The sequence below is a fragment of the Dama dama genome, chromosome 2, assembly GCF_033118175.1.
Source record: "Dama dama isolate Ldn47 chromosome 2, ASM3311817v1, whole genome shotgun sequence".
NCBI classification, from domain to species: Eukaryota; Metazoa; Chordata; class Mammalia; order Artiodactyla; family Cervidae; genus Dama; species Dama dama.
In genome coordinates, this window is record NC_083682.1 from 13,343,502 (window position 1) to 13,361,718 (window position 18,217).

The 18,217-nt window shown below is 44.8% G+C and overlaps 1 pseudogene; it reads left to right on the forward strand.

Annotated features, from left to right (window-relative positions):
• Window positions 1–704: 704 nt before the first annotated feature.
• LOC133067931 (pregnancy-associated glycoprotein 1-like) lies at window positions 705–17,319 on the forward strand (annotated as a pseudogene).
• The last annotated feature ends 898 nt before the right edge of the window (window positions 17,320–18,217 follow it).

An 18,217-nucleotide genomic window follows, 5' to 3' on the forward strand; every position in this document is an offset into this window, starting at 1 on the left:
TGATAGAGCAAAGAAACAAGTATTCACTCTTGTTTCATCTTGCCCTGTGTGACTCCCATGGTGCTTTGACAACAGTTCTCTCTGCCCAAAAACTCTTTCCTCTATTCCCTCTTCAAAGGTGGCTTGTGAATAAGACCAGCATGTGACTCTGAAGCCTGTTGGCTGGAACTCAACTCACAATCAGCTGGGACCCAGAGATGTCCAGCCTTGTCCTGTATTTCTGTCCTTTTTCTCCAACCAGATTCATAAAGCAAAGTCCCTAAAAAGCATAAGTGTGATTCTAACCCTCTCAAGGCCTTTGATGCTCTAAGGTCTATTTGGAGTATCAAAGAGGGAGCACATCCCCTTCATCCAAGCTAGTCTCAGACCTCAGCCTCACTCAGCCAGGGGTTCCCTAAGGAAACAGCAAGACACTCTATCTAAGTTTCCAGAAGGCTGAGAAGAGAATGCGTCTCGCTGTGAATGCAGGTCCATGTTACCCAGGCAGCCAAGGGTCTGTGTTCTGTGAATGAGGAGCGGGAGCTCTTTGGATTCTTAAGTTGGGAGTGAGTCAGTCACCACATGCATGACTACCTCCTGGGGTCACTACAGCTGGGGCTCTCCCACTGTACCTGGAACCCAGAAGAAACAGCCCTCAATGTTGCTTTCCTGCTGCTACATGGAGGCAGGTCTGCTGATGAAATTGGAACCAGACGTGAGGGGCAATGGGAAAGGAACTTCCGCTCTGGTGCCTGCAGACATCTGTGAGCTCCCCAGCAGTGGGTGCAATTAAGCTTTCTCTCATCTTGCCCTTCCTGGAGGTCTCCTAGCCTGGGAACCAGAGTTCCTGGGTCCCAAGTCTTCACTATCTTACCTTCCACCTTATGGTGAGAGATACACCCCAGGGTTCAGTTTGCCATCTCTTGGATGAGGGAGACTGGACTTCCTCCAGAACACTTGTTCCAGACTGGCGTTCAGTGCCAATCAGTGGACAAGTGGCTCAGAGCTGCATGTTGCTGATGATGCTGAGGCTGCCTTTGGTGGGCAGGGGGCTGAAACTGCCTGGTGATATTCATGGTCTTGGCCTCAGGGAGTGATAGACCACCTGGCACACAGCTGCTGTGACACTGAGGACCTTAGAGGTCTTGCCCACAGGAGCTTACCATCATTTGGGTTCTGCGGGATGATATCAGGTAGTTATAAGTCAGAAGTTACCAGTGGGGAAGCTTGTAGATTCCTCAGCAGAAACCCAAATTAGCCTGATGGATCATCTCTCCTATACTCTGGGGACAAGATATGCCAGGACTCTTAGACAAATTTTGTAGTATTTTAAATAGTATTTAAAGTAGGTCATCTTTTGGATGACCTGCCATTTGCTCTCTGGCTTGGGATGATACCCACATTTAGAATGGAATCAAAGATCTCCTGGGGGAGGCTGTCCCTCACCCCATGACTCATTTGCAGTGAGTACAGCTCTATCCCCTCCACATCTGGAGCAGGAATTCCAGCAGGAAGGACGTGACCTCTAAGTTTAACCAGAAGACTTGGGAAGGTCTGACCTTCAGATAGGCACTATCATATTCCCCGTGCTTCTTCCTTCCCTCCTGGGTCCTGTGCAAGCTGCCCACCTCCTGATTACTGGGTTCTGAGTTCCTCCTCCCTTCTCTTGCAGATATCTATGCAGTTCCACTTGTGGCTCCCTCCATATCCAGGCCCTCTCCCTCACGTGCAGATGGCACTAAAGAAGGGAAAACAAAGGAGGGGTCTGCCCAGTTCATTCTTTCTAAAAATGTCTGCATTCTGTCTGCTTCCAGACCCTGTCCTGAATCATCAAGATCTACAGCTAGATGACTCAGTAGCTTAACCGGGAAGTGGAGATGCTGATGGGGTGGGGGTAAAGTTGTTAGGTGTGAGTGGGATAGTTTTCAGATGACAAGAGAAGCATCGGAGTGAGGAGCATGTGTTCCTCCAAGCACTCACTCATTGGGGACCTGCCTGAATCTGCTATCTTGGGCCATCAGGGTAACACTAAAACAGAAACTTCATTCCATAAACTTCTTACTACAAAACAATTTCAAACATAACAAATATAAGAAAGAGTGTCATGAACCCTATCTTTCATCATTCAGCATCAGTAACTATAAAACTAATCTGTCAGTCCCACAGGTTGTCATAGACTGGAGACTATGCAACATCAAGGTGGTGGGCAGTTGAGTTCCCTGTGGAGACATTCTTGACTTGCATCAGGTCTTTCTCTTCTTGCTTTGTTTTCACATGTGGTGGGAAAAGGGAAGGAAGAAGAGGGAGAATAAGAAAGAAAAAGAGGGAGAGGCTAATCCCATCATGACGGACCACCATCAAAACCCCATGTCAACCTGCATACCTCCCAAAGGCCCTGATTCCTACCACCATCACATTGGGAGTCAAGGATTGACACAATTCAATCCATAGCAGCTATGCAGATCTGTTTTTAAATCAAGACAGACTCTCATTTAATTCTCTTTTTATTCTTTATTCATTTTTCCTGAAGTATTTTAGGGACTAGATGAACATTTCATAAAATATACGTAATGAGTATTTGGGGTAAAATGATAGGATGTGAAAAAAATGCTCTTCTGTTCCCCATCAAATTAACATCTAATATCCACTCATGTGCAAATTTCCTTGATTCTCAAAAAGCAGATGTGTTTTCACAGTTTATTGAAAGAATGTAATCATATGTTGCACTTGGTTGTTCTCCTTAGGAGTAAATAACTGTTCCTCTCCCAATTTTAATGCCATTTATATGTTCAGAAACTGGGAGGAAGCAGGGTGGTTTGTCTTACAGAATGTCCCACTATTGGGTTTAGAGCAGGAGTCCACAATACCAGCACAGTGGGCCAGGACCAGTACCTGTTCTTGGTCTATTAGGAATCAGATCTCCACAGCAGGAGGTGAGCTGCAGGCCAGTGAGTGAGGCTTTATTTGTGTTATAGTTGTTCCCCATCACACTTTCATGACCCCCAGAAGGGACAGTCTAGCTTATTTTCCTGGAACTGTTTGTAGTTACATAATATATGCTTAATAGAAACAAAAATAGCATAAATATTGATGATTATTTCCTTTCTCAGTGCTTAGAATGGTGAGTTTGTGCCCTAGCAATCTATCACAGTGACAAACTGGATGTTGCCTATTAACATTTGGACACATTTGGCCAGCTTAAAATTAAATATTAAAAAGCTAAGATCATGGGATCCAGCCCATCCTTCATGTCAAATAGAAGGAGAAAATGTGGAAGCAGTGACAAATTTCTTCATCTTAGGCTCTAAATTATCTGTGGATGATGACTGCACCCATGAAATCAGAAGTTTGCTTCTTGGCAGGAAAGCTATGACAAACATAAACAGCGTGTTGACAAGCAGGAATATCATTCTGCCCAACAAACTGGTAGATGTTTGGCCTTTTCATTTGGATTTCTAAACTTTCTGTTCAGTACCCATTGGTCTTTGAAGTCCCTCAGGTTTCTGGTCCTTCAAGACTGCCAAGATTATTTTGTGCATTTCTTGACCCAGTCCTGAAATCAGCCATCTCTTTAAGAATCCATGGAGTGTCTGATGGGAAATGTATTTAGAATCTACATGTTAGACCTCAGAATAGTCAGTGTTATCAACTTGTCATTGCTTTTAAGCTTTACAGTGGTCAGAGTAGGAAAAACACATTTTCCCTAAAAAATAAAATAGAAAGGAATATAATTAATTGGTACAAACTTATGATTTCAGTTCAAGATTTAAGACAGCAAGGTTTTAATTAAACTTCTTTATATTATGTGTGAACCTCTTTTTCTAGCCACTGAAAGGCTTACTTCAGAATATTAGTTCTAATTATTGACTTCCTTTTACCTGTTAACATACATATGATTCTGTCACAATAACAGAAGTGATATCAGGAACAATAAGCTGTTGAATATAGTTTCAGATTTCTTTCCTGTTTTTCTTTTGGTTTTCTTTGGTTTTTTTTGCATGGGCAGAATTTTTGTTTTTCCTTAAAAGATATTCCACTCTGAATGTAGAGTCATAATTCTGAATTTTAAAGCCACTTAAGTAATGTATTGTTATGGGCAGCTAGTCACCAACCTGATGCAATTAGATTTATTAGTCTTTGTTCTCAATTTGTTCAGTTCAGTTCAGTTGCTCAGTCATGTCCATCTCTGCAACATGATGGACTGCAGTATGCCAGGCTTCCCTATCCATCACCAACTCCCAGAGCTTGCTCAAGCTCATGTTCATGGAGTTGGTGATGCCATCCAACCATCTCATCCTCTGTCTTCCCCTTCTCCTCCTGCCTTCAATCTTTCCTAACATCAGGGTCTTTTCCAATGAGTCAGTTCTTCCCATCAGGTGGGCAAATAATTGGAGCTTCAACTTCAGCATCAGTCTTTCCAGTGGATATTCAGGACTGATTTTTTATAGGATGGACTGGTTTGATCTCCTTGCAGTCCAAGGGACTCTCAAGAGTCCTCTCCAACACCATAGTTCAAAGGGCATATATGTGTGTCATTTGTCAGTGACATCATATTCCCCTTTTGGGATTTAACCACAAAAACTGAATTTAAACAATATGCAGAGGATTAAGACACAGTGCCCCATCTATACACATGTGGCAACCAGGAGAGGGCCCTGTTGTATTCAAGGGACAGGCTTGGATAGATCTCATGCTGAATAGGCCCTGGGAGTCCTTGAGTCATTAAACACGATTGCCTTTACTTTGGCTGCCACAGTTGTTTTGTCTTCTTTGATTGGCAAGACATTTCATAATTATGTTTTTGTATGTTTGCTTTGGCAGACAAAATTTTTCATGGTATAGACCCTACAGGGAAATTATATCAGAAATATATCCATTTATCTTCAGCAGTTAAATCCGTTGGTTTGTATGTCCCTGATGATCTTTCTTTATAAATTGAAAGGAAATAAACATGTTTAGTATGCATTCAGTCTCTTTGTAAATCAACCAACTTGAACTAAATTCCTCTCTGTTCCCACTGCACTCCCATCTCTAGGCCAGATATAAAAACCTGCAGACACTGAAGGCTGATTCCAGCACATCGTTGTGGAGATTGTGTTCCCACTGTTTTTTCAGGAAAAAAAAATTAGTTGCTAATATTAAAATCAGTAGATTGTACATAAATATCCAAACTCCTGAATTCTCTCCAACTGGCCTGCTTTCCAGCATGGTTGAAGTGGAGGAAAGTCTGCTCCCAGTGGTCAGGCCTGTGCTGCCCAGGGTCCAGCATGGCCACCTAGTCCTACTATCATTTCTCTTGCCTCCTGGGGCCATGAGTTTGTGAAACTAGACTACTAGCTTGCCGAAGATAAAGACTACTTTTGTCTTGATCAACTTTGACTTTGAAGCCTTTAACCCAGAACCCAGAACACACTTCTTCCTTGTGCATTTGTTGAATGATATAAAATATCTTGTGGATGCATATGACATTTCTTCCAATACTGAAACCATGCAATTGAAGTACAGCTCTGCCCTAAATTTTTGATGCAGACTGGCATCATAGGTGCCCCTGATCTCTGCCATTAGACCCACTACCTAAGGTCAGTTGTATGTCCCTCAGCTGTCCCTGAAGTCTTCACTTTGCCATTTGACAAATTATCCACCTAGCAATTTCTTCTCCAATGAAGACAGCAATGCATGTCTCATGAAGTGGCAAGGAAGATGACATGAAACCAAGAATGTCGAGCATGTTCCCTAGTATCCATTTTCATGATGTTCTTAGCAGTTGTTTCTCCAAGTAGGCAAGGTTCTCCATCTTCTTAGATGTCCATGAAGATCGGTTTGATTTTCCAGCCAAGATTCAAGGAAGAGATTACAGTTCAATTGTCTATATTCTGAGAAGCTTCAAAGTCCACTCACCAAGGACACTGTTGGAGGTACAGATTTTATCGAGAGCTTTGTGTTTTTTCAGATCTATTAGTGACCTACAGGGGAAAACTTGGGCATGTCAGAGCATATACAACTACCAGCTCCCGGTCACCACTACATGCTAGAACCTGAACTTCCCTGAGTACTTGGAGCCAGGAAAGAAGCATGAAGTGGCTGTGTTCTTCGGGCTGGTGGCCTTCTCAGAGTGCATAGTCAAGTAAGTATGTGGACTGTAAGCTGCATCATATTGCTTTCTCAGATTTTGTTTTTCATCTGATTTTTCTTCCACCCATCAGGTTTAGAAGGGAATTGAATATTTCCCTAACAGTCTTAAAGTTCAACTCTTACTTATTGATAAGTACCTTGCTATAGGAACTGTGGGTCCCTAGGGTCTTAGTGTACATTTGCATGGTTGCACAACTCTTGGGGTCCAGTCATCTTATGACCTATTGAAAATGGAGCTCCTTGCAATTGTTCAGTGCACAGTCTATGTACATGTAGGTGTGGTCCTGTGGAATAGCACTTTTCTAGATTTTATTCAACATGTCCTCTTTGTTCCCTGTCTACTTCAGTGTGTATATGTCTATGTCTGCATCTCTGTATCACTATCAATTATCTCTCCATCTCTTTGGAAGTCCCTGTGAGTGTATTTCTCTCTGTGTTGCTTTAATTTTTCACTTGACTCATCCTTCCTTCTTGAGCCTCTGAATTTCCCTAACTTGTTCCCTATCTCATGTATTCTTCTTTCAACTCTCTGTTCTCTTTCAACTTGGAGAAAGAGTGGGATAGCTACTTATATATTGTTTCATATCTGACAAGCAGTGTGACCCCAGCCAACTCACAAACCTCTTGCATTTCAAATTCCTCCCTTGTAAAAAAGGATAAGAATCCCCCTTCTACATCCTTCCCTGAGCTTCTATGAGAAGGATACAGTGGGATGGCAACAGCAGTGCCAATGGCTGTCACTGTTGAGACTTCCTATTTATCAGGTAACTTATATCCATCACCTCTCTTATCCCCAAAATATTCTATTTGGAGTTCTGAATTGTTACATTCCACCATTTTACTGAGGGGAGACTGAGACCCCCACATGGTCATATGGCTTACCTAACATTACAGAACAGACCTGTAATCAAACCTATGTCTTTGCCATGGTATATGCATAACATTCTCATAATAAGGTGACTCATAAAAATGATTGGAAAATACACAGGGCCATTACAATGACAGTTATACCTTAACACTGACAGCTAATTGTTGCTTCTTCTTTGTTTTCTTTGTTGCTTTGTTTATTTGGTTAGAATACCTCTAACCAAAGTGAAGACCATGAGAAAAACCCTCAGTGAAAAACCCATGCTGAACAATTTCCTGAAGGAACATGCTTACAGACTGTACCAGATTTCTTCTCCTGGCTCAAATATAATGATCCACCCCCACCCCCCAAACCAGGAATGTCATGGATGTGAGTGTTTTGGAAGGATGGTGCTCCCAGTTCCCCCTTGGTGCTCTAGCCTAGGACTGTAGCTCATCTGGAGAGACCAGGGGGAATGTTGGGGCTGGGGCTTCTGCAGGAGGCAGGGACACTGGGAAACAGGGGCCCTACCCAGAGGAGGAGGCACTCTCATCCTCAACTCTTGGTCTTGGTGACTGAGCCCAGAAATTATCAGATGGCAGGTAAACATCTATTTCTGTGTCAAAGATGTGTCATTAGTTTGAGGGAGATTATTCCTTCTGAACTAAGTGAGTTACTCAGTTACAGATGAAGAGTGAGCCATCTCTGATCAAAAGGTAGAACCAACTGCAAAGCAATTGTCAATCCTCAGGCAGAGGGATTCAGTTTCCACAGATGCAAGAACCACAGCAGGAAAAAGATACTAAACCCATATTCCGTGGAAGGCCATAAGTATCTAACACTGTGGCTACTGTTTCTAGATTATAAAACAGGCTTATTTTGTCTTAAAGAATGCTCATGCTGGCCTGAGAGATAGGCATATTAGTAAATACATGTCAAATGAAAGGGTCACCTGTGTAGTGTTGATTGGATGTGGTGAGTTTAGAGGGAGTGGCTGCGGTTGATCAAGAGGGACCTCCTGGAGAAGGGGGCGCTGAGGCTGGGTTTGAAGAGACTACAGAGCTTCTCAAAAGAAGGAAAAGGACTTCCTTGGGTGCCCAGTGGTACTGTAGGTCCAGTGGTTATGACTCTGGGCTTCCAGTGCAGGAGGTACCATTTCAACTCCTGGTCATAGAGTTAATATCATGCATACCATGTAGCATAAAAAAGAAATATCAAATGCAAGTACCTCTGTGATCAAAGGCTGTGAGCTGCACAGTGGTTTGAAAGTGATCTCAAGAGATATGTGACACCCAGAGGGAGGCATCAGTGTGGGAATAGAGGGTAGTCACTTCTGCACTAACCCACTCCCTCCTTTTCCCTGTAGATGCTCTATGTGGGTAACATCCCCATTGGAACACCCTCTCAGGAATTCCAGGTTATCTTTGACACAGGCTCATCTGAGTTGTGGGTGCCCTCCCTCTTTTGCCCCAATTCAGCCTGTTGTGGGTATAGACACCTGGTTCCTGGACCATCTTTCCCTTGCCCTGCAGTCCTATTTTCAACTCTTGGCACCTAATGACACTCATCTGTTGTGTCTGCAGCTACACACGTTAGGTTCAGACATTACAAGTCTTCCACATACTGGCCTACCAAAAAGACCTTCAGCATCACCTATGGACCTGGGTTGATGAAGGGATTTCTTGCTTATGAAACAGTTCAGGTAACCTGTAAATAAAAGTTGAGTCAGGAATGGCTGTGGGGTGACCACTGCTTGCAAAACAGATGCAGGGCCATCTGGCAGGACCCTTCCTAGCCTAACTCCCATAGATATTGGCCATCTTTCCCACAGGATCCTGTCCCTGGGGAGGCACTGCCTGTGGTGACACATGAGTACACAGATTAGCTAACCCAGAGAGTGGCTTGAGATGGGGACTTGCAGCTTCTCTGAACATGAGCAGTTCAAGGTCCATTTTGCTGGGAGCAAGAAAAGGGGGGAAAAAACACCCACTTTTATATTCACAGATTGTTCCAGGAACTTTCAGGTAATAATTGTTTTAATCCTGCAACAACCCCCACACAGCAGGTGATCTGATTAGCTCATGAGACAGATGAGGAAACTGAGGTGCAGACAGCAAGGGCCTTGCTGAGGTCACACATGTGGTAAGTGGTGGAGCTGGGCCTGCTCCTCAGGACTGCAGTTGCTGTGGGGTGTTTGGGACAGGATAAAACTGATCTGGGGACCCTGGGGGCAGTCAAGGGCTTCAGGTAACCAGACTGGGAAACTGGAGGCCTGAGAGGTCAGAGGGCCTGATAAATGAATTCTCACTCTAGGGGGCCTTTAAGAGTCCAACAAAACTTATGGCCTGCCTCCCCCAAAGTAGTTGAGTAGTTCCCCTCTCTCTCTTTCTCTCTCATACACACTCACACAAAGACACACATATCCCCAAAAGTGAATTCCCCAGGCAGTAATTTCATAGAACTCTGCAAGCAAGATTATGTCTTCAGCTTCTGTCTTCCTGGACAGATGCAGAATCCACAGAACATTACAGGGAATGCAGTCCATTACTGTCATTAGGTCACAGTGATGCCAAAGAGAAGGCTATCTTGCTCTCCACTTATTTTGTCCACAAGGGGGCACCAATATGTCCTGGCTTGACTGGGTTGCCCCTCCTGTACAGAAGCCACGAGGGCAATCTGACTCTCTCAGGTGGGGTTTTTCAGAGGGGCAGATATTTTAAAATTCACAGCCTCTCACAAATGGAACCCAAATTCCCCTCCCAGCTTGGTCTAACCGTCTGAGGTCCACCAAAGACACAGCCTCCTCAATTCTTCCCTGAGGATCTAATGGCAATGCACCCCATCCCAGTCCTAGCCCCACTTCATGTATCTGTAAGTGGGAACACTCTTCTCTCCCACAGATTGGGGACCTTGTTAGTACTGACCAGCCATTTGGTTTAAGCGTGGAGCAACCCGGGTTTGAGGGAATGACTTTTGATGGCGTCTTGGGCTTGAGCTACCCCAACATATCTCTCACTGGAGGCATCCCCATCCTTGACAACCTGAAGAATCACGGTGCCATTTCTGAGCCTGTTTTTGCCTTCTACCTGAGCAAGTAAGTCTGAGATGGACAATCCGTTTCTCCAAATTAGCTGTAAGGTGCTTTCAGTTCCATGAAAATTATAGAACACTTGATAAAGAAGTATCCTGAGAGACAATCTAACCCAGGATAACTATGGCCCCAGGGCCCTACCTGGCTTCACCGCTGGCTTTTATGAATAAAGTTTTATTGGAACACAGCCCTGCTCCTGGGCTCAAGACAAGTAACTTGGTTTAGTGGGGTAAGTGAGGAGGAAGGCTAATGGAAGGCAACAGGAAACAAGTTGGAGGAAAAGGCAATAGGATTTGCTTATGAATTTGATAAGGAAGGAAGGAGAAAGATGGTGGATATCTTTCCTTCCTCATTAGCATTTCAGTGGGAGCCCAGCACCACCTACCCAATTTTCAGGAGCCAGTAAAAAAATGAAAGTGTGGGACACAAAACAAAAGTGTGAGACCCCTTACTCAAGAAGTATTAGGCATTTCAAGACAGGGAGAGCAGAGGTGGGAGGCCCTTCTGAGTGTGGGGCTCTTTGGACAGTAGAGGTCTAACTCTGGGTGACCTGAACCCACATTGTTAGCACTCCCAGACCTTGATTTTCCTGAAAAACGACAGGCTGGACAAGGGGAAAGCCAAAACGCCTCAGTACCCTGGCCTTTGAGGGAATCTGAGTACTCAGGTAGCAGTAAGTCCAGGACCTCTTCAGAAGACATAGTGGGTGGAGCCCAGCCAAGTGATTCACCTTCTAACCTCCTCTGTGCCACTCATTAGCCAGCGACCGACCTCAGTCTGGTTCTCAATCGCTCCTAGCCTCAATTTCTGCATCTGTAAATGGGGACCATATTAGGGCCTTGATGGGTAGACAAGCACAGCTCTCAGACAGTGCTGTTTTTACCATCCTCCAAGAATCTCCCCCTCTCTTCTCACTACACATGCAGGGGGAAGGTCAGTGTGGTGATGTTTAGTGGGGTGTGGTGGACAAAGCCTACTATTAGGGAGCGCTCAACTGGATACCATTGACCCAAGCGGGTGACTGGCATATAAACATGGACTGGTAAGCCTCTTCCTCTGAGGGTCAGCCCAAGGGATGCTCCACATCTGTACATGGACACAGGCAGATACTCACAAATGCATTCTCAGACAAATAGTCACAGAGACATATACACCACCCACAATGACACAGACAGACACACAGACACATGGAAACACACAAGCAGACACATATAAACATACATAGAGACTCATATAAACATGAATAGCTAGTCAGAGACACACAAGCACACACAGAGACACATACAAACAAACACACAAGCACATACATACACTAACAGCCCATGGGTTCATAATCCCCAGGCCTCCTGACCGGGGCTCTAGCCAGGGTCCTCACAGGGTCCAGAGAGGTCTGTGCAGCTGGGAGAGGGCTGCACCCACTGCCCTGTGAGGCAGAGAGCACGGTAAGAGGACTCTGCAGTGTGGTGAACAGGATCAGGGAGGATTTCACCAGCCTGAACAGAGTTATGATATGATGACCAACTCTCCAGGGCTACCTGGGACCAAGGAAGTTCTCAGTACAGATAAATGTCAGTTTAAAAACAGGGAAAGTCCTGAGCAAATGGGGAAAACTGGCCTCCTTATGGAGAAGCTACCCAACAGTGGAGAGAGGTTGGCTGCAGTCTTAAGACGTAAAAGCAACTAATAAAAAAGACAGCCCACATCCCTGGGCACAGAGTGGGGCAGGGGCTATAACTGAGACAATCAGAAAGGTAGGATCCAGGAGTGACCTGAGGACAAGAGGCAATAACTGATAGGATTCTGTGTGATACCCTCAGACAAAAGCTGACCTGTCCTTTGAAGTTCCCATGGGCTAGTCATGTATTACCTGGCCAGGGTCTAAGGGTCTGAGCTGGTTGTAGGAGTAGTGATGGGAGACACCCTCTCCCAGAGGAGTCCCTCTCTCCCCCTGCTATGAGAATCTGCTGCCCCCGTGAATCTCCATCTTCACTCTGTGGTTGGCCTGTTATTTGTTCCCCACCAAATACAGCTCTCTGATGTTTCTCATTCATTATTTTCACGGTCTTCATTCACTCATTCAACACACAAGCATTGTGCATCCACTGTGTGCCAGGAACTTTAGGGAGGCAATGAGAATAAAACTCACCCTCCCATCTAAGAAGGCAGATGTACATAAAATGACTCATCCACATAGTGAATTTTTACTTTGGTACATGTTAGACATGAGGAAGGGTCTACAGAAAGTGACCAAGACAAGAAACATATAAACACCCAGGGAAAGACTTCCCTGAAACCATGACAATTAAGCTGGAATCTGGAAGATGAGAAGATATTTGCTAGTCAAACGGGTGGGGGGTTGTCTAGAAAAGAAGACCAGCTTGTGTCCAGGTACAAAAGAACCTGGTGTATTCAAGTACTGCATTCAAGGATGTCAAGGAAAGTGCTGCGTCGAGAGCAAGGGAAAAGATTGAGGGCAAGAGACAAAGGGCTGTTTAGGAAACAGTCAGGAAGGGGGCAGCTCTGGGGAGACTCAGAGTGACCTTGATGCCCATTTTCTTCCACTATCTCAGCATCTCCATGAAAAGACAGGTTGTTGCTTGTTCTGGCGGCTGCAAGGCTCTTGTGGACACCGGGACATCACTGATCCTTGGCCCAACAAGACTGGTCAATAACATCCAGAAGCTCATCGGCGCCACGCCACGGGGTTCTGAGGTGAAGGGTCATGCCCGAGGGTCACTCCCAGTCTCCACACATAACAAGGATCTCCAGGGCCAACCTCCCTCTCTCTCTAGCAGCACTATGTTTCATGTTTTGCGGTCAATACCCTGCCCTTTATTATCTTCACCATCAACAGCATCAACTACCCAGTGCTCGCTCGAGCCTACATCCTCAAGGTGAGGGGAGAACCCTGAGGGTTGGTTCTCAAATAGGAACTTGCAGGAACTGCGGCTGGGAGGAGAGTGCCCTCTGCAGGCCGTGTCACACCATTGCAGATGCTGCTGAGCCCCTGAACCCCTGTGCCTGGGCCAGAGCCTGCCATAGGACCATCCACGTGAGAGTAAGGGTCCGTCTGGGACATTGGTCATCCTGAAATAAATGTGGAGATGCCACGCCATGCTGGCATGGTGGGAGTCACAAGAAGAGGGGAACACTAAGGTCCTCAGTCCTCAAAGAGCTTCAGTTCAATCTGAACCCTCAGATGCATGAACATGGAAAGTCAGCTCTAGTAATCCCTGAAATAGGCCATGTGACAGGGAGAATGGCTGGGGACAGTCCCAGTGTGATGTCCCACCATAAGGATTAACAGTCTCCCTTCCCTTATCGAAGTTTTCCTGGTTTGGATGATAAATTACTTGGTCAGCCTAGTTCTCAGCTGCTTCTTCCTCTTGCTCTGGCCAGGTGCCCCCTTTGTGAGTTGGGGTACCCGACCCCTCTGTGGGGATGTTGGGTGCTAGGTGACTAAAGGGTGCACAGTGACTGCTCAGCCCTGGCACAGAGTAGAGGCTTCATGTCAGCTCCCTATGGGAGTTCAGAGCTGGCTGATCGTCTAGAGAGGATTCTGAGGAAGAGAGGGAATTTCAGGAATTCTAAAACTGCAAACTCATGGAGCCATATGGAGGGTTGCTTGGTTCTAGGCAAAACTGCCCTGGATTCCATGCAAATGGCATCCCAAGGTGCTCTGCACTGGGGCATTGGGGACATACTAGGTGTGATGAGGGCTATGGACTGACCGGTGGGGATGGGGATCCAGATTAAGTTATTCAACCAAGCCTGCCTTTACATGGTCTTTGGCCCTGACCCAGCAGCACACATGATTGTCAATTTCCTCCAGAACTACATGACTGAAGCTGGGGAGAGGCAGCCCCAAGGATAGCGAGTGGCAGATGGTCTAGGCCATGGAAGAGTTTGTGATGACCCACAAATTCCACCACCTCCTCATTCAGAGGAATTCTAAGGGGTAATGAAATAGACTCTCTTCATCCCATCTCAGATGATCTTATTACTGGGCTTCTTCTCCAAGGGAGTTTGGGAGAGGTACTTCATGCAGAGCTGGTTCCTTCTTGTTCCCACACCCCAGTCACCAGCTATCTGCCACATATGCCTGCTCTGTCCTTTCCAGTCCTACTTGGTAAGTGATGGCCCCGGTGGATGCCTGAGCCATCCTCCTCCTCCATGGCCCAGAATGTCCCTTCCTTGGCCTCCAGTGCTGCTGAGGAGAATGCAACGCGTGTATCAGGGGCCCCAGGGTACACAGAGCCTTCAGCCTTTCTGAGCTTCCTCCTGGGGTGGGGCTACAAACTCTTTGCTCAGAGCTGCCACGGTTAGGCACTTTTGCAGTAGAAGCATCCAATTTCACCTGGAGGCCCTCAGTAGATACCTCAGCTGAGACAGCAGGGGTCAGAGGTTGATTTCCTTTCAGATTGACTGGTTTGATCTCCTTGTTGTATAAGGGACTCTCAAGAATCTTCTCAAGCACTACAGTTCAAAAGTTCAATTCTTTGGCATTTACCCTTTCTTATGGTCAGATCTCACATCAGTACATTACTATTGGAAAACGATAGTTTTGACACTACAGACCTCTGTAGAAAAGTGATTCTCTGCTTTTTAATACACTGTCCAGGTTTTCCATAGCCTTTCTTCCTTCCAAGGAGCAAGTGTCTTTTAACTCTGTGGCTGCAGTCAAGGTCCATAGTGATTTTGGAGCCCAAGAAAATAAAATCTGCCACTGTTTCCACTTTTCGCTTTTCATATGCCATGAAGTGGTGGGACTGGATGCCATAATCTTTGTTTTTTGAATGTTGAGTTTTAAGCCAGTTTTTGCATCTGCTTTCCTCATCAAGAGGCTTTTTAGTTCTTTGCTTTCTACCATTAGGGTGGTTTCATCTTCATATCTGTGGATGTTAATATTTCTCCCAGCAATCTTGATTCCAACTTGGGATATATCTAGCCCAGAATATCCAATAATGTATCCTACATATGAGTTAAATAACAAGAGTGACACTGTATACCTTGTCATGCTCCATTCCCAATTTTAAACTTTTCAGTTGGTCCATTTCTGATTCTAACTGCCACTTTTTGACCTACACACAGACTTTCAGGAGACAGGTAAGGTGACCTGGTACTCCCATTTCCTTAAGAATTTTTCACAGTTTGTTGTGGTCCACACAGTGAAAGGCTTTACCATAGTCAGTGAAGCAGATGTAGATATTTTTCTGGAATTCCCTTGCTTTCTCTATGATCCAGTGCATGATCTCTGGTTCCTCAAACCAGTTTGTACATCTGGAAGTTCTTAGTTCATGTACTGTTGAAGCTTACCTTGAAGGATTTTGAACATTACCTTGCTAGCAAGTGAGATGAGCACAATTGCTTGATAGGTTGACCTTTCTTTGGAATTGTCTTTCTTTTGATTGGAATGAAAACCAACCTTTTCCAGTGCTGTGGCCACTACTGAGTTTTCCAAATTTGCTGACATATTGAATGCAGCACCTTTTTTTTTTCTTAACAGCTCATTCTTTAGGATTTTTAAACAGCTCAGCTGGAATTCCATCACCTCCACTAGCTTTGTTTGTAGTGATGCTTCCTAAGGCCCACTTGACTTCATACTCCAGTATATCTGGCTTTACATGAGTGACCCCAGCATCATCCCTATCTGGGTCATTATGAACAGTTTTGTGTATTTATCCTGTGCATTCTTGCTACCTCTTCTTAATCTCATCTGCTTTTGTTTGGTCTTTGGCTTTTATGTCCTTTATTGTGCCCATATTTGCATAAAGTGTCCCTGTGGTAGCTCCAATTTTCCTGAAGCAATCTATACTCTTTACAATTCTATTATTTTCCTCTAATTCTTGCACTGTTCACTTATAAAAACTTTCTTATCTCTCCTTGCTTTTCTCTGGAAATCTGCATTCCACTGAGATATCTTTACCTTTCTCCTTTGCCTTTCACTTCTCTTATTTTCTCAGCTGTTTTTAAGGGCTCCTCAGACAACCACTTCGTCTTTTCACATTTGTCTTTCCTAGGGATGGTTTTGGTGACCACCTCCTGTACAATGTTATAAACCTCCATCCATAGTTCTTCAGGCTACCAGAACTAATCCCTTGAATCTATTTTTCATCTCCACTGTAAAATTATATGGGATTTGATTTAGGTCATAGCTGAATGTTCTAGTGGTTTTCCTTACTTTATTCAATTTAAGCCTGAATATTGCTTGCTTCTGCCTAAGCATTGGTGCCAGATCACCACCCACCACTCCCAGTGGGTGTGAAGCAAAAACACACAATTTGAGGACCATTACCCTGGGTTTGTGCTTGGCTTTTCACATACTTAGCTGTGTGACCTTGATCAAGTCCCTTAACCTCAGTTGTCTCATCTGGAAAATGGACACCATGATGATAATTCCACCATTTAGATTGCATGTGTGGCAGCAAAGAGTAAGTGGCCCTGAGAGAGCTTTCTGTTTTTCTGAGTCTGGAACAAATATGAATTATTGTCCCACAGGGAGAAGGAAATCTGTTTAGAGGTTATGGCTGCCATCCCCAAGGCTAAATATTGCTTCAAGCCAAACAACATCTATTTCTGAACCATGACACAGAACTCTGACTGAGCCGATGCTTCTGTTTTCTGGGCTCCAACAAGAGCTAATGATTACTGGCTCAGGTTACTCCCTTCCTCAGCCTTACCTGTCATCCTTTCCTTGTCAACTACTTCTAGCCTGAAATCACACTGCAAGGAGAATTGTAAGGCTTTGGTTTCTTGTCAGTTTCCCACATCTCCAGCATAGCAACAAGTAGCTGTTATGGCTACTTGTCATAGCAACAACTATGGCAACCTGTACAGTCCAATCTCACCCTTTTAAATGAAACTGTCCCTATTTGTCCCCTCATGTTTAAATTACCTACAGCTTCCTTAGAAACCTTCCTATGCTTGCTGTTTAATGATGAAATATGTGTGGACCTCATCTAGTTTTCTTTCCCAAGCATGATTCCAACCATGCAGTGAAGTAACCAGACACTGAGTCATCTAACTACCCACAGAAACTGACAAAAGCAAACCAACCATCGTGCATTTCCTGCTTGCACAAAACACCACTGAAGTGGTCTGCTGCAACAAAGGGATACGTTGGCATGTACACACCAGATGGGACACTTTATCTCTGAATTCGTTTTCCACCTAGTGCAGAACGTTTACCACATGCCTCACTCTCCAGCAGCTGGTCACCTGGTTTTTGCAGACTCAGCTCACTCCATATCCCTTCCACATCCCTCAGTAAAATCTAGAGAAAAAACTCAGTCAAAGCTCTCTCTCCTGCAGAAAACAGTTTTTTTGTTTTTTAAGAAAACGAAGTTCAGTAACACATTCAAAATCTTGTGCTCCTTGCCTTGGATTCAAGGACCTGCACCAGAGGATGGGAAGCCTCCCCTTCCACCCAAATCTTTCTTCACTCCCACCAGGGCAGGAGGCTTTATTGGACCCTCTGTCCTCACTGGTATTTTTCAGTTGCTAAGTCATGTCTGACTGTTTCTGATTATATGTACGGCAGCAAAACAGGCTTCCCTGTCTTTCACTATTTTGTGGAGTTTCCTCAAACTCATGTCCATTGAGTCAGTGATGTCATCTCACCATCTTATCCTTTTGACCCCTCTCCTTCTGCCCACAATCTTTCCCAGCATCAGGGTCTCTTCCAATGAGCTGGCTCTTCACATCAGATAGCCTAATTGTTGGAGTTTCATCTTCAGCATCAGTCCTTCCATTGAATATTGCTCTATCACTTCCAAAGCAAAACTCATGTTTCCATTCATCTAACAAAATTAAGCATTGATAAAGTTTAATAGAACAGGGATCTTGTCCTCTGGGAAATCTCAGCACTGCTTCCCTGCCTTTCTCTTACCTGGCATAGCATTGCTTCCCTACAGCTTCTCCAGCTTGAAATGGCCTGCCGACCCATCATTGTCAACTATCCAAGAATTGTTCCTTCCTCCTTCCCCAAAGACTTCTGCCTGCTCCCTGACTGTCCTCAGTACATCAGTTCAGTTCAGTCTCTCAGTCATGTCCAGCTCTTTGCTATATCATGGGGTGCAGCACGCCAGGCTTCCCTGTCCATCACCAACTCCCACAACTTCCTCAAACTCATGTTCATCAAGTCAGCGATGTCACCCAACAATTTCATC